This window comes from Girardinichthys multiradiatus, chromosome 9 (assembly GCF_021462225.1).
Source record: "Girardinichthys multiradiatus isolate DD_20200921_A chromosome 9, DD_fGirMul_XY1, whole genome shotgun sequence".
NCBI classification, from domain to species: Eukaryota; Metazoa; Chordata; class Actinopteri; order Cyprinodontiformes; family Goodeidae; genus Girardinichthys; species Girardinichthys multiradiatus.
In genome coordinates, this window is record NC_061802.1 from 3924147 (window position 1) to 3936728 (window position 12582).

At 41.1% G+C, this 12582-nt stretch overlaps 1 long non-coding RNA gene across 2 annotated transcripts; it reads left to right on the forward strand.

Annotated features, from left to right (window-relative positions):
- The first annotated feature begins 11035 nt into the window (after nucleotides 1-11035).
- Nucleotides 11036-12032, forward strand: LOC124874318. Of its 2 annotated transcripts, XR_007039764.1 has the most exons (3): nucleotides 11424-11477; nucleotides 11599-11870; nucleotides 11969-12032. It is a non-coding gene; the product is annotated as an uncharacterized LOC124874318 (long non-coding RNA). The 2 variants fall into 2 exon arrangements; XR_007039763.1 differs by having other exon boundaries at nucleotides 11036-11870.
- Nucleotides 12033-12582: the final 550 nt, after the last annotated feature.

A 12582-nucleotide genomic window follows, 5' to 3' on the forward strand; every position in this document is an offset into this window, starting at 1 on the left:
CAGAAGAACACTCAGAAGGACAACTGAATCAGTCAAAAGGTGTTTTATTTACAAGTAGTGACACAGGAGCGTGAACGGTAGAATCACCAACTGTATGGAAAGAGGGGGGAGAGAACTGGAGAATACAAGAACTATAATGTTGCGGAATACACGAGAACTAATTATGATTGACAGTTAAACGGCTTACTAAGTGAGTGTAGTCAGGTTGCCAGGGGTAGAGGGAGTCGGGGTCCAGGTGTGCGAAGCGGAGAAAGCCAGATGGTTTTACTTGAGCTGTAGAGTGGGTTCTGGTGAGTTCAGGAGTTAATCCAATGTTCAGGTACTTGTGTGGGAGGGTGGACAGGTTACGCTTCTGCCTTGGTTCAGGAGACGGAGGAGGACAGGAGGCTGCCAGCTTAATATTTGGAAACAAAATCCAAACGAAATCCACCAGACATAGGTAATCTTGATTGTCCAGAAAACGTCTGGAAGTGAAGCCAAAGTTCAACGAAGAATGATCAGTAAGCTCAGGTTTCTGCCTGCAAAGGAACATACACAATATCAGTGCTGGCAGCCTCCTGCTTAAATACTCCTCCATGCAATCAGCAGATCAGTCGCACCTGTCACCCAGCACACCTTAGAAACTCCAGCACCATCTGGAAACTGAAGACAAAAGTGCAGACAAAAACAAAACACACACACACACACACACAGAACCCAAAACTCTGACAGCACCAGTGTCACCTATAGCAAAACAGGTCCATGGCATCATGCTACCACCACCGTGCTTGACAGCTGGGTCAGCGTTCCCATGTTTGAAGGCCTTACCTTGGCTCCTGTTAACAATATTATCTGGTTCGAAACCAGAATAAGGAAATATCACCAATCGTTAACATAATCGGGCCGAGCCCGGAACTGGGAGTAAGAATAACCCAAATAACACATCTGGAACAGAAGAACAATTTACGCATTTTTAAACATTCTCCTGAAACAATAGTTGATGTTTTTATTTGAGATCACGGTCAAGTTCTTCTTCTTAGTTAAGCTTTTGAAACACAACCAACATTAAATCACAGTTTTCCAGACATGAAAAAAGCTAAAACTGGCCCATTTTTCTGTTGTTTTCAACACATCACATCCTCAGTACCAAACAGCATGACTGGCATGCATAAAACAGTCTGCAATGTTATGGTTTATCCAGACTCCTGCTTGAGTACAGGACAGATGGGTATAACTAAAAAAGTCTTCAAAGACTGTTTAGTCTATTGGATAATTTTCGTACCTCCAGTTAGTCCAAAACTTTGGCCGGTTGCTACATGTTCTCATGGTTATCTTACTGCAACGAGGTGTAAATAAGATGATTACTTATGTGCAGATGTTTCACTAGTTGATTACAGACATATTTTAATGAAAACAAAGCAACAGTAGCTTAAATACATTTATTTCAGAATATTATCTCTATATGCAAAATACATCAAACCTTGGAGCAGATGTGCTACAGCAACCGAATATCACACTAGATACCACTCTAGTGCACCAAGAACAGGAAACTGAGGCTACAACTCACTTATGCTCACCAGTCGAAGCTGGTAGTGGTGGTATTATGGTCTGTGAGGCATTTTATTGGCATGCTTTGAGCCCCTGGTCCTACCTGAGTATTGGTGCTGTTCAAGTCCTTCCCTTTATGACCACAGCGTACACATCCTCTGAAGCACAAATCTTCTCAAACTGGTTTCTTGAACATATCAATGAGGTAACTGATCTCCAATGGCCTCCACAGTGATCAGATCTCAATGCAACAGAGCACCACTGGGATGTGGTATTCTAGGAGAATTGGATAATAGATGGGCAGCTGGTGAACCTCCAGCACCATTCATCTGCCATCCTGTCAATAAATACCAAAATCTCAGAGAAACCTTTCCGAATCTATGACATGAAGAAATAAGGTGGTTCTGAAGCCATAGTAGGGTTCTATACTATTCTTAGCAAGGTGTAAAGTGGGTGTAATTTTAGACATTTCAAATCTGAACATTGACATCTAAATTAATCATTTGTGATTCAGAGCATTGTTTATCACAGTAGTTGTGGGGAGTACTGATAATTTGTCAGAAACATGTCTCATTAAGGTTAAACTGCAGGTAAAATCACCTGCTGACACATAATTCTTACCTTAATCATTTCCAGTTTTACAACCAAATAACACGAACAATCCTCTTTCTTCTTTATGATTTATTAAAGACTTTCTCACATTTTTACCCTGACTCTGAGCCCTCTGAATCATTCGTGACATTCTCAACATTCTCAACATTCTCAACATTCCCAACATTCCTGGAGTGTTTGAGATCATCTGCAGCTTCCTTTGTTTCAGGCTTTCTCCCTTTCGCTCTCTCTGATTACTGTGGATGTTTCCAGTAAAACATCAGTTTATCTAAAGCAGAACAGCCTCTCTGCCAGAAGCTTCTGTCCATTTATGGTTCCTCGGTGGAAGAACTGGCCAACAAAACAAAGGAAAGCCCCCTTCCCAGCTGCACAGAGGTGATGTTGATGACCTTCTGTTCAAGCTTCCAAAGAAAGCAGCAACTTATGTGAGTAATGGATTAATTTCTAGTGACTTTGATTGTTCTTCAGGTGGTTTTGGTACCAGAATTGTTTCTCCTGTTATTCTGACCTGCTTTGGGCCCCGGATAAAGTGGTGTGTTTGATGGGCTTAGCAACAGTAACTCTGGGAGGCTCAGATCATGGAACAGCCTGTTTGGGTCACTGCAGCAACCAGAGGTGTTTGTTTGTGTCCAGCCAGTTTAATTAGACCCAGTATCAGAACACCACAGCTCCCATTTATAACACTGAACTCAGTTTAAATGCATCCTCGGTCAGATTTAAGTTGAAGTTAAAGTTGTCAGTGACAGACCACAAAGAGGTGTTTTTATTGAGCTGAACCCGGGTCTTGCTGCCCCAGGAATGCTCTCCACATGCTACACGTGTGTGCGAATATCCACACTTGTCTGAGGTTACCAAAGCAGCAGTAGGGAGGCGTCTCCCATGGCAACAGAGCGTTGTTTGGGATTCCCTGGTCTGCTGCGCTGGAGGGGAGGGCTGGTGTCCTCCCCTCTAGTGGGATGACCTGAAAAGTCCTCAGTGCCCACTGACTGCGTTAAACACTGAAACAACCGTCCTGGTTCTGAGTCCAGTTCTTGTCCTGCTCATTCTGGATGCTGTGAGGCTTAAAACAACACCAGACAGGCTGTGACTCGAAACTAAACATGTACGGTTCTGTCCGTTACAAAAACCTCTCAAAAATCAACTACAATCCAAATCAAAGTGCTTATAAGATATATTCTCTGATAAATCCTTTGGATCTAATAGAAACTGTGACTATACATACTTTTGTTCCTTAAACAAAACCCGCATGTTACGGCATCTGGACGTCACTGAGTCATGAAGACCAGAGCTGCAGGTTTTACTCTTTCCATTAGTTTCTCCTCCACCTTGTTACCATGGTTACAGACAAAACTAACCTGGAGCATTTCACTCCATAGAAAACAAAAAAACGTTTACCTGTTATTTGGGGGATTTTATTGCTTGTACAGAATGAATTTTATTTCATGTTACAATTTTATGTGACTTTATTGCTACTTTTCCCTTAATGGTTCCCCTAAAGGTTCAGATGTTTACTTTGTGTTCTCCTTGAAGTTGATCTAGACTGCTGGATCTTCAAGAATTTCATATAGTTTATAAGTATATAAGTAAAAAAAAAGAAAACATATTTTTTCCAATGCAACATGTAGACAATGTATTTATTTATTTATTTTATGTTAATACTTTGCTTACCAGGGCTGCACGGTGGTGCAGTTGGTAGCACTGTTGCCTTGCAGCAAGAAGGTCCTGGGTTCAATTCCCAGCCGAGGATCTTTCTGCATGGAGTTTGCATGTTCTCCCCGTGCATGCGTGGGTTCTCACCGGGTACTCCAGCTTCCTCCCACAGTCCAAAGACATGCCTGTTAAGTTAATTGGTCATTCTAAATTGACCTTAGGTGTATGAATGAGTGTTTGTGTGTTGCCCTGCGATGGACTGGCAACCTGTCCTGGGTGTACCCTGCCTCTCACCCATAGACTGCTGGAGATAGGCACCAGCTCCCCCACGACCCACTATGGCATAAGCAGTAGAAAATGACTGACTGACTTTGCTTACCTTTATTTTTATTCATTAAAAAATGTTCAATAAAGCCTGATTGAAATGTGTGAAACTTAGAAGAAAAATACATTTCAATGGGCCCCCATTTTAAGATTGATCCATTTTTCAGTATTTTTAGCATTTCATTATATTATTCTATTTAGAACATTACTTTTGATTATTAATATTTACCAAATGTCTCTGTAAGTGTAATAATTGGTAATTTGTTGGAGACAAATGCAGGCAGACCAGAAGCAAAGAGGTAAAGTGAAATGTTTTCAATGATGAAATAAAGGAATGAGAAATAAACTAAACATAAAGGATTGAACTAAGAGATGACCTAACCTCAGTAAGTAACAGAGAGGAATAAACTGATATAAAAATGCAGAAATCACAATAAAGAACTCATAAATGATCAAAAAACCAACGCAAATGAAGAAACAAACCCCGTGAAGGATGAGAGTAGTAATAATTTGACCCAAATGCAAACAGGTTAAAGGCAGGCGTATAATGGGGGGAGGACTTAACGAAGACTTAACCTACAAAAGCATACTTAGGGGACAGACACTGGACGATAAACAACAGTAGAAACCAGGGAGCTTAAATACTGTGGAGGTGTGATCTGTGACAAGGAGACCAGGTGAGTTCAATCAACAGAACGAATGGCAGCTGAGCGCGGAGCAACGCTGAAGAGACTAATGAGCACAGAAACGTTAATTACAAGCACAACCAAACACTAACAAAACAGAGATAATTATATAAATGACAAACAAATTACTCAAAATACAGAACAAGTCATCAAAGTCCATGGAATCATGACAATAAATCCGATAAAACCTTTATTTAAATATATTTATTAAAAAAAAGGAACTGGGAAACTTTGCTCTCTCACTAATTGGTCGTAAAAAACTCTAAATGCTTTAATGAGCAACAAAAACTTCTTTGACAAAAGTCTGAGCAGCTGAGGCAGCGAATGAGTTAAGATTCAATCTGTTGGAAACCAAACATTAAAATAAGCCAAACACACGGAGCAGCTGTTTGTGCGGATTAACACACTCACACACCCTCTGAGGGACGCCACGCGTTAATCCCCTTAATGAGTTTCTGATTGAGTTAAAGAGCTCGTTAGGATCAGTTTAACGAGACGCATCTCTACACTACTTTCTGTTTCCAGTTTATGACGCTGGACGCAACAGGTGCTGATCGACAGGCCGTCACTTCAGAAAGAAAAAACCGAGATGTAGGAACTATTTTGCAAAGAAACAAGCGATTTCATACGAATGCAGAAACAAAAATAGAATAAAAAGTTATTTGTCCTGGAAACATTTAAAACTAATATTGTCAATGCTTCATCTTGTTGTATTTCAGAGAAATAGTTAATTTTTTTATGATTACTGTTTAGTTTTTGTTGCTTTGTTTGCACTGTTTGCTTTTATTAATAATTGTCTTTAAATTATCTTCCTAGATGTGCACCTTTTACTCTGTCTTGCTGCTGTGACCATTCATTTTCCCCTTTGAGGATGAATGAAATCTTGTTTTATCTTATTGTAATGTTTTCATAAAGAAGATTTGTAAAGACTAATACACTTTTAAAACAACATGCTTTTTCTTTTTTGTTGCTTTACATCTGATAAAAAAAAGTTTATTTGTGGCCCTTTAAATCAAACATTTTATGTTTTAGCAGCTGTGCTTCAGACTTTCACAAAGCTTCATTCTGTCTTAGTTCTGTTGTCTAATAGACAGTTCATTAGTTAATTTTCCACGTGTAGCCTGGGAGTGAGTTTTTGTGTCTGTGCATAACTTTCATGCAGTTTGTTTCCATTTTTATCCCAGAATAAACTCTCAGACATGAATCTGAAACTTTACGGTTCTGAAAACAGCTGCAGGGGACGAGCTGGTGGCTGATTGGTTCAGACAGCTCTTTGTCTGCTCTCACACACACCGACACACTCACAGAGGCCGACATTGATCATGCTGCATGTGACACCGTGACTAACCATTCACATGCGTTACAGAATGTCCTATATTGACGACCCAGCAGCTCCTGACTCAGACCCTCTGCAGAAACCCCGACTGTCCTCCAACGCGCCTGTGTCACGGTTTAATGGTGGGTCATCAGATCTTAACATTCATTCCACTGAAGGTCCAGTTGAATGACTTTCATGACCACTTTAACTCCAAAAGTCACATTCACATGTGCAAAAATGAGAAAACAACCTAATTTTACATGAATCATTCTGATGTTTTACTTGCAGTATGACAGAAATTAGTTTGAAGCTTAGATCCAGTAAACTACCCCAGTTTCAGTCTGATTAATGTCACTGGTAAATGTTTAATCTATAAAAAGGGCAGAATTACTTTCCCTGGAGCTGTGAATACATACAGGGGAAAATTGGAGGTTATGTACATCACACAGTAAAACATGGTTGTGGCAGCATCATGCTGGTGGGCTTTTTATCAGCAGTGACAGAGAAGCTGGTTAGAGTTGATGGGAAGATTAATGGAGCTAAAACCAGGGAAATCCTGGAAGAAAACCTGTTAGAAGCTGCAGAAGACTGGGCTGCAGGTTCACCTTCCAACTGCACAATGACCCTAAACATAAAGTCAGAGCTACAGTAGAATGACCCAGTCAAAGTCCAGACCGAAATCCAACAGATGCTCTCCATCCACTATAACTGACATTGAGCTGTTCTGGAAAGGAGATCTAGCTAAATTAGAGTCGACCCCTAAAGACTTGCAGCTGTATCTACAGTGAAACATGCTTCAAAGTATTGACTCCGGGGGCCAGAAAATAAATGCTTGCCACACTTTTTAGATTTTTGTTTGTAAACATTTCTCTGAACCAGTATCATTTGCTTTCCACCTCACTGTTATGAACTACTTTCTGTTGGTCTGTCACCTAAAATCCCAGTAAAACACGCTGAAGTATTAATATTTTTGCAAGGCACCGTATAGTCAGGCTGCAGCAGGCAGCAGGAAAAAATAGACCTTTGGTTGTTCGAACATTAAGATGTAATTATTTTGGTAGCAAATGTTTTACCAAAACCAATCATTGTTGGTCTGGTCACTTTGTTTTACTTTATGACTTCAGTTGAAATGGTTTCTTTCTGTAAGTTAAAATGTAGTCTTGTCTGCTGCAAGCTTAGTGCTAGCTAGCAAAGCCTCAGCATAGCAGTAACCTGCAATAAAAACACAAATACAACCAAGTATTAGAATTAATACAACATTAGAAACGCGAGAGACTGTAAAACATTCAAAGAACTTCAATTGTCAGCATATTTTAAGTTTTCTATCTTTTCGTCTGGAAACATCATGTTTGCTAAAGCTAAAAGTAACACAAATTATACTAGAACAAACATTAATTGATTTGTAAACTATTTTTATGTGTTCTTATTATTGGAAGAGAAAAAAAATTGTTGGGCTTTGTTAAATAAAACAAAAAAAAAAAACAAATACATCACTGTAATCTAGTGTCAGAAAACCTTTTGGTTTTTTTCATTTATCAAGAAAATTGCGCAGTGTATTGTCTTCACTGTAAGAACAGCTTATAGTTATAGTGGCTTAGGTTATCCTGAGCTATCTTCCTTATTTTTTACCTCCATCTTCTTCCCTCCCTGTTGGATGGAGTAAAGGGGAGTCAGGTTTAACCTAAACCGGCTCAGTTGTGGTTGAGGTGCAAACACACCCTCCATTTCTGCTACCTGTATGACCCCTTCTCTTTTCCGATGGTTATGGTCAATCTAACAGAGGGAGGTATCCCAATCGTTGTGGTTTTTAGTATAACAATGGCCATCAGTGTGCTCTAGATGGACTAACTTTTTCAGTTTATTATTTTACTTAGTACCCCTACATGTGACCCGTTCTGGGGTGGCCGGGCTCTGGCCCTCGGTGGTTTGGTCTGGCCTCCCCGGCGGCCCCGCGCCGTTCCGGACCCTTTGTTGGGTACCTTGAGACGACATTGTTGTAAATAAGCGCTATATAAATAAATAAACTGAAACTGAAACTATCTCTGTAGTTATGCTGCTATAGGCTTAGGTTGCTGGAGGACATAATGACCACTTTTACCCTGTTCACTACATTCTCACACTACTCTCCAATTTTGCATTATTTGCTGGTATTTCAGCTTTTAACTTTGTTCTCTCTTTTCTCTTACTAGAAGCTACACCTGGCCTGGCTCTGTGTCTACCTGTGACACCTTTCTGGAGAGGGGAATCATCCGAGCTTCTGCTGGCAACAACTTATTGCTCACCCTCTACCGATGATCCACATGGCCCTGTCTTTTAGTGTTTAACCCTTTCTCTCTCCTAGACATGGCTACTGACTGAGCTTCTACTATAACTAACTCTATGTGCTCTCTTTCAGACTCTAACCTTGAAAACTGGATCAGAGTTTATCTGTTCTTTCTTTCTAGATGAAACGACTAAAGGAGCTACATCCATTAACATTTACTTTTCCTTCCCATAGAAAGTACTCCTGGATCAGTGCTTCTTTGTTCTTTTTGTGTCTCTGCTCTGTTCTCTCAAACCCCCAGTCGGTTGTGCCAGATGGCCGCTCACACTGAGCCTGGTTCTGGTTCTGCTGGAGGTTTCTTCCTGTTAAAAGGGAGTTTTTCCTCTCCACTGTCGCTACATGCATGCTCAGTATGAGGGATTGCTGCAAAGTCAACGCCAGTGACTGTCCACTGTCTCTACATGCTCATCCAGGAGGAGTGAATGCTGCAAGTCACTGACTGGATGCAATCTGCTGGGTTTCCTTAGATAGAAAAACTTTTTATCCAATTTTAATAAATAACTAACTCTGACTGCACTGTTCAATGATGAGTTATTAATTGGAATGTATGAACCTGACTGTTGTGAAGTGCCTTGAGACGACATATGTTGTGAATTGGCGCTATATAAATAAAACTGAATTGAATTGAATTGAAAGATTCTGCAAGTGGGCATTACAATAACTGCTTATCTTGAGGTACAGAAAACACAAACATTGATATTGTTACACCTGAAACCTTAAAGACAAGCTATCGTGGCAGTAAATTGGACAAAAGAAGTGCACTTTGAAGCTAAAGTAAACCCTCTAAACCAAGAGTGTCTTCAGTGTTTAAGACCCGTGGTGGGGAGATGTGTTATTCTGTGACCTTCCAGATAAAAGTAAGGCCAAAAAGCAGCTTGCCCAGTCAAAAATATCCCACATCACACCCATGGAAACAAAGACAGAGTCCTCAGTGTCTGTCAGAGTCACGAGACCATAAGACTCCCAATCCATAAGCCTCATTACTGTAACACACAACTCTGTGTTCACACAGAGGATAACATGCATGTTCTGGGATCACATGACGCCTCCTTTATGTTCATGTCAACAACAGTTGGTCACTGTTTCAGCGCTCAATGAGGCTGTTCAGCAGAGCGACGCCCCCACAGAGCCGCCTTTATCCTGCAGATCCCCGCCTCACGGAGCTGCTCCCAGGTCAGCCGTGACACCGCTTCCCTCTAAAAACAAACAGAGGCGGAGGGAGTCCTGTTGTTAGGAAACGCCGACCCACACAGGAGCCTGCTCAGCTAATCAGATGGGTTATCTAAGAGCAAAAGTCAACTGTGCTGTTATTAACATCAGCAGAGCAGAGGTACAGTTTAGTTTGTGTGAGTCATTGCTGCTGTTTTCTGCAGAATTAACCTGGTTTTCTTGATTTTCCTTTTCCATATTTAGAGCTGAAAACCTGTAAGATGGGCGTCACGCTCAGGCTATCCAATAAGAAACCTTTCTATGCTGATTTTGGAAAAACTCAGGGTGCATGTTTTACTTGTTGCAGCTGTTACCCTGGCAACTTTACTACATCAGCAATGCAGACACTTATAAATGTGCAAAAGCCTGCTTTCTTCAAGCAAACAGATGGGTTTCCAGCTATCTGACTAATCACTAACGCCCCAGACTAATAGGATCAAAACATTAGACACTTTTTTTGATACACATAAAAAACATCAAAATGGGGCTTCACAAAACTAGAGACCTCCAAGAGTCCTCGTAAAATTCAGCAGCAGGAGAACAGTCACTTTGCTCTGAATAAATGTATATAAATGTGATGCATCCTTGTAGATTTTCATTCCTGTTTCCTAAGAACCTATCCTTCAGATGTTGCTCATGTGGTGCATTTTAGATTCACGTTTGTTCTTTCTATCTTACACTTGTCCTTTTGGAAACAGATATTTGCACCGGACAGGGAGAGACCATCACCCGCAAATCTGTTTAAAACTTTTTTATCCACTGTCACCCTTTACTTGCTTAGAATGGAGAAAGTGCATCAAGGTAAAGATTCAATGTACTATAAGTGGGTACGATAAATGAAGTTAATTTAAATGAATGGCATTTTGGGAGAAGTAAAGCCTTTCATGGGGTAGGCTAAATATAAAAGTGGGCTGCTTTAGGCAGAATGAAGCACTCTCTTAAATTAAAACAGCATAAGGTTTAAAGTTGGAGCTGCACTCCAAAATGTTCATATCTTAGTCTGATTAAGCATCTGTGGAACTTGCTTTGAAATCAAGCGCAGGGAACAAGTGTAGAAGTGTTTCTTGTCCGTTTGTGTGATATTTGGGGCTGTTCTGTTTTCAGACACATAATGAGGCTGCTGTAGCTGGGAGGGGTACAGTTCCTCCCTAAAACTCCAAAGTCAAAACCTCAGATTTGCTTCCTAGAAGTGTGCGCTCAGAGCGAGGTTTTCTGATTTGGATAAAGCTGAGGCTTTCAGCCTGCAGTGGGGCTGGAAGGGGGCACAGAGTGAGTGTGTTTATGCGTGCTGTGGTTTGTACCTTGGGGCTCAGCTGAGGGATTTCTAGGAAAACCAGATGGGTGAGGGTTCAGAACTTTCCCTCCTCTGCAGCGGATAGCTCAATTTGCACATGCAGTAGTAACAGGGATGTGCAAATGTACATTTTAAGGTGGACCTTGATAAAAAAGAATTATATGCTTTATCATGTGCATGTTTTAAAATGTTCTATGAGTTGAGCTCATGTGACTATGGAGGAAAACTCCTGACAGCTCACTCTTCCTCTGAGGTCTTCACATCAAAGCTGAGATGTTCATTTTCATTGTTCAGCTGCAGATAAGTTTATGACATGATAAGCTTTGGCTTTAGAAGAACAAAGACAGGACACAAAGCGTCGGGTTAGAGTGTGTGTGTTTGTGTTTTGTGTGCAACTTTGTTTTCAGTTCCCAGGTGGTGCTGGAGTTTCTCAGGTGTGCTGGGTGACAGGTGCAACTGATCTGCTCATTGCATCGAGGAGTATTTAAGCAGGAAGCTGCCAGCAATTCGATGCCAGAGTGATTGCCTTCAGTGGTAACAAGCTCAGCCACTTCTAAGCTATGCTTCATTCCTTGTCTCTAAGCTGACTTTGTGTAAGTTCCTTCAAAGGCAGAAACCTGAATCTTTTGATTATCTTTGTTGAACACTGACTTAGGTTCCAGACGTTTCTGGACAATCACGATTACCTGCGTTTGGTGGATTTCGTTTCCAAGAACCAAGCTAGCAACTTCCTGTTATCATCCATCTCCTGAACCAAGACATAAGCGTACCCTGTCCACCCTCCAACGCAAGTACCTGAACATTGAACTAAGTCCTGAACTCACCAGAACTCATTCAACAGCTCAAGTTAAACCAACTGGAGTTCTCCGCTTCGCACACCTGGACCCCGACTCCTTCTACCCCTGGCGACCTGACTGCACTTGTTTAGTAAGCCATTCTCCTGATTACAATAGTTGCCATTTGTTATTTTTGCAACATAATAGTTCCTTGTTTCACCAGTTCTCTTTTCCCCTCTTTCCATGCAGTTGGCGATTCACCCGTTCACGTTCCAGACTCACTTGCTGTAAATAAACACCTTCCACTGATTCAGTTGTTTCCTCAGAGTGTTCTTTTGTATGTGGGTCAGATCTATTATGAAAACAATGACACAAAGAAGTGTTCATCCTGGTTTGTTTAGCTCTTAAATGGACAGCTTGTTTGTTCTAACGGGTGCTGTCTGAGGTAGTTTTCTCACGTCTGTATCTTACCTGCAGTAGACCTCAGTAAGAGCAATCAGGTAAAAGCAGGCGTGCACAACTCCAGTCCTTGAAAGCTTCCATCCGGCAACCTTTAGATGCATCCCTTCTCCAACACAACTGAGTCAAATAAATGGCTTGTAACAAGGCCTCTACAGAGCTGAATAAATGCTGATGAGGGAAATCAGCTGTTTGACTTGGGTGTGCTGGAGAAAGGAGGCTTCTAAACGTTGCAAGATAGAAGCTCTCAAGGGCTTGACTTGGGCATCCCTGGCAAGAAAGGGGTTGTTCATAATGAGGTGTCTGCAATCTAAAAAAAAAACATACTAGCATTTCAAGTAAGCTGCTTTGTTCTGTGTGCACCCATCTCCAAATTGCACCCAGGCTGAGATTTGTTGGTTGCT